The following is a 4,877-nucleotide window of genomic DNA, read 5'->3' on the forward strand; positions in this document are numbered from 1 at the left end:
AATTTAATATACCGCTTCTAATAAATTTTTAAAAAACATTGGTGTCCCGGGACCCCGATCCACACTATGTGGGTCCGCCCCTGATTCGGCTTATGAGGTTAATCACGGTCCAGATGCAAGTGCCACAAATAACGTGGAAGATGGGCTCAAGACAATGGATGAAACTACATTTTACTAAAACAAAACTAGAAAATGGTGCACTTGTGTGTTTGAAGTTGTAATAAATACATAATAATAGTACTAATAAATAATTAATATAGTTTAAGAATTAATGATAAGATGATATTCTTTTTTGGAAAATAATGATATGTCAAAAAATTAGGTAAGTGAAACTAAATCTTAATCCCTAAATAACTAAAAGAATAATCAGTGATTCAGTGTATCTAAAGTTCTAAACTTATGGTCATCCAAACATCACATATTCCCATGTTATAACCATACAGACATCACATGACAGAGGTATCAAAACACAAACCAAACACCCCATGATATCATGTGGCATGACAGATTAAATCAAATTAACGAACGAAGGGCGCATACATGTAGTGAGTAGGCGAGAATGACTGAAAAAAAACTTTGGTTCTACTGGTGTCGATATTGGAATCAACCCATCGGCCCCACGTCCTCACCGCAGTTTCCATCGCAACCATACGATCCATATCCTGGTAAATCGATCCCCCGGATTCCATCACATCCCACCTGCACCATATATTAAATATTAACCCACCCTTCAATCAAATGCACTATCGTTATATACTCACATGGGTCGGTCAGCATTTTCACAAAATAAAGTATTTTTTTATACCACAAGGGTAAGTCCGCCCCGACTATTAGGAACATGTAAAATGACAATACTAACCCTTGTGTAGCCCCGGTATGACTCCACCAATGACCCGTATTAAACGACAGAACATCGGCACCTGTCCACGCCCTTGCGTTTTCCGATATATCCTCCAGTTTAAGCACCCTCCGCCCGCCCACGGAATCAATATCCACCAAATACTGCGCCTTGTAATACGACAACGTCACATCATAATCCTGTCCGTTCAAATAGACATCAAACGCGTTAACTCCACAACCCACAGTACAATAATTGAAGATCCAACGGCTGAAATTCACTCACCACAAACTTGAATGTAGAAAGCGGGTATCCTCTCATCACTTGCGTAGCGACACGTGGCACCGATGACCACGTCATTGGTTCCGTCCTAACGAGTCCCCCACAAATAATACCGTTTTACCCTTCATCTTCTCCAAGAACACCAGCCCATTAAACCTAGTCAAATTATTTATTAAATTAATTAACCCACAAAGTACAACATTCAATGCACAAAGTACAACAACAACAATAATAATAATAATCTAAAACCCATTTAAATTACTGACCTGGGTAGCTCACAATTAGCGGGCTGCCACCGGTACTTGAGGTAATCCGTACATTTGGCAGTTAAAGTCCGGATCGATAACGTGGCAAGAAGCGGACTGGTAGACCGGGTATGAGTCGTCGTGGACCCAGGAGCCCATGAAGAGTGAGCACTGGGAGTTGTTGCCTTGTAAGATCGGGCGTGAGTGAGGATGGTTGTGGTCATTGTTGTGGAGATGATGTACTAGCAAGTAGGCTGAAGTGAAACCTAAGAGCAATATGATTGAAATCGAGATTAAAAGACATTTGGTAGATACAAAGGCCATTGTATTTGTGGGAAGAAGAGTAAAAGAAAGAAAGAGGGATGGATATTTTTGTTTCTTTGATTGGAAAGAGTGGTGAAATGGTTCCACCCTTCACGTGTGTCGGATCGGACCGGTTTTATATAATGTTTTGAGCTATGGGAAAATAGTAGTATATTATATAGGAGGATAGGATTATTAAATGGAAGCTGAAATCATCATCATCATCGTACTCAGTATATCCCACCAATAGCAATGCTATGGTAGGGTCTGAGGAGGGTAAGATGTAGACAGCCTTACCTCTATCTCATAGGGATAGAGAGGCTGCTTCCAGTGAGACCCCCGGCTCGATAGTAGTTTTGAATCAAGCCTTGGACATAAGACACATAACACTCAATCATCGGGATACCGGCTGATTGGTGCATGTGCCCTTGTTTTACGCCCTGCTTGCGGTGCGCACATATAATGTATATATGTGTGAACCCTTGGGTTGGCAAAAGTAAAATTGCACTAATTTTGACGTTATTTTACTAATCACGTGAAAATAACGTTAAAAGTGACGGAAGGTTAATCAGGCATCATGTGGTGGCGTTGATAGCCGAAAGACAAGGGCACATGCATCAATCAGCCGGTGTCCCGATGATTGAGTGTTATGTGTCTTATGTCCAAGGCTTGATTCAAAACTACTATCGAGCCGGGGGTCTCACCGGAAGCAGCCTCTCTATCCCTATGGGATAGAGGTAAGGCTGTCTACATCTTACCCTTCTCAGACCCTACCATAGCATTGCTATTGGTGGGATATACTGATGATGATATGAAATAATGATATAATTTGACGGTGATTTGTTTCAACTAGATTTGTGTATTTATGATATTATATTTTGCTATTGGTGGGATATACTGATGATGATATGAAATAATGATATAATTTGACGGTGATTTGTTTCAACTAGATTTGTGTATTTATGATATTATATTTTGTCTACTGATGGAATACTTATAAAAGATCCTTTGCGATAATTTTTAGACATCTTAGTTTGTTTCCATATTACTTTACATGTATGGTCATTATAAAGATACATAAATCACATTGGTATTTGTATGACAAGTTATTCCTTTTTCTAAAGTAACTTATCTAGTCATTAATGATTGATTTGATTTAATGAAAAGAATCACATATTGGTCTTCAAGGTTTATTAAAATTATAGTTAGCTAGGTATCATATCGGTGCGTTGCGTCGAGCAGATAGTATTGATATTCGTTTAGCTTATAATTAAAAAAACTCGTTTAAAGTGACATTTAGTTGGTTGGTAAAAAACGAGCTATGCGGCTACAAGTCAACGTTAATTCGATTGGTATTTGGTTACAGCTTCGGAACAAAACCTTCATAACTAAGTTTTTTTAAGATCAAATAGAAAAAAATTAATTGTTTATAGAAAACGCTCGCTGTAATGATGAACCAATGCAAATTCTTTTTGTATTGGCTTATGACTCTAAAAGTAAACAAAAAACTAAATACAACAAAGTAACAAACTAACATGTTTCAAAAAGTAAAACAAAAAACATGGCAAAATGAAACCACGAATTGTGGCAACGAACAACACAAATTTGGTTGGAATCAACGGTGTCAACACTAAATTAAAAGAAATGTGAGTTGCGACAGCAAATGACACAAATTTAGTGGAATCGACGGTGTTGATACTAAATAAAAAAACAAAATGATAAAAAAATTGTTTTATATAAAAAACAAACAACAAAATCTAAAAATGCAAAGGAGAAAAAAAAATAACCAAAAAACAAAAATATCTAACTATCTATATAATTGCCTACCATGAAATCCTACGTGTCGCTCTCAGGTTGTCCCCCCATTCTCTAGAGCCACTAGCTTGCTTGATTTCTAAATGGAGGCTTCTCATGCATTTGACCCGAAGTCGCGGGTATGGGTCTTATCAAACCCATATGGTCTTTAAATGGGTTATAACATCTCATTTATTTGTGAAACTCTTTCATGATCAAACAATAATTTTCGCGGGTCATGGGTCTCATCAAACCCGGATAACCCTTAAACGGGTTATAACATCTCATTTATTTGTGAAATAACCTCTTAATCATCAAAGAATAATTTTCACGGGTTATGGGTCTTACCAAACCCTAACTGCTCTCAAATGAGTTATAAGATCTTATTTACTGGTAAATACTTTCATCCTCAAACCCTAATTTAATTTATCTTTTTTACATGTTCTCCATTGATGGTCTGTCATCTCCATCGTTGGTTAACTTCCGATACTACCCGCCATCATCAACAACATCAACGTCCCCTTTTTCATTAGACAAATATTTGTGTTCATGTTTTTTCATTTAAAAAAAATCAACATGTTCGTATTGTGTATTTTTGTTCGTTAAAAATCTAAAGAACCTACACATCTCAATTGAAAATACCCAAACGCAAAAAAATTATAATAACAAACTAATATATATGTATTAAATTAAAACAAACTACGTTAAAAAATAAAATAAATCACCATAAAATAGCAAAACGATTAAAAACAAAAACTTAAATAAAATCTCGTAATACGGGAGGATCAAACTAGTATATATATATATGAAACACCCAATGCCATCAAGTGGGCCAATCGGGTCACTTGCAACACCAAGCTTCATCTTTAATATCTAGTAATAATGGTATCCGATCAACTTATCAAAAATGAACACTTTAAGTTATAAACTCAAATAAATATAATAAGTTTAAACAAACAAGTAACACTTGCGGGATTTATTTGTTAAAGGTATCAACATAGTTATCGTTGTTGCCATAGTCGCAAACTCGCAATCGTTGTCGTTCGCACCAACATCCAGGTTGCCACAACCACCTCCATAGTTGTCGTCACCTCCACCGTCATCATCGCCACCTCTACCATCACCACACCCACCTCTTTCACCATAACAATCGTCAACTCCATTATCACCAACATCGCTTACTCGCTACTTTCGCCATGTTCGCCATTGTCAACACCAGCCGCCACTAAAGGCCATAAAAATACATATTGTGATTGACACGTTGACACTATTTTTTTTTTCCTAAGAAGACTATTGGGATGCTTTCATCTCTGCTACCTTCATCTTTTACACTAGTGCCTTCTTGATGGAACAACAATCTGTTCCATATAGAATTGCATGTCTAATTGCGATCCTATAAAATTTTCCCTTTAGTT

General features: G+C 36.9%; 1 pseudogene across 1 annotated transcript; it reads right to left on the reverse strand.

Annotated features, from left to right (window-relative positions):
• Positions 1-518: 518 nt before the first annotated feature.
• Positions 519-1,827, reverse strand: LOC143605374 (protein PMR5-like; annotated as a pseudogene). Its single transcript, XR_013148507.1, has 4 exons — positions 1,387-1,827; positions 1,124-1,276; positions 860-1,038; positions 519-699 (listed from the first exon to the last, which is right to left on the reverse strand). The product of XR_013148507.1 is annotated as a protein PMR5-like (transcript).
• Positions 1,828-4,877: the final 3,050 nt, after the last annotated feature.

This window comes from Bidens hawaiensis, unplaced genomic scaffold (assembly GCF_021521415.1).
Source record: "Bidens hawaiensis isolate Kalapana, Puna unplaced genomic scaffold, B.hawaiensis_p1.1 tig00069230_1, whole genome shotgun sequence".
Classification (NCBI taxonomy): Eukaryota; Viridiplantae; Streptophyta; class Magnoliopsida; order Asterales; family Asteraceae; genus Bidens; species Bidens hawaiensis.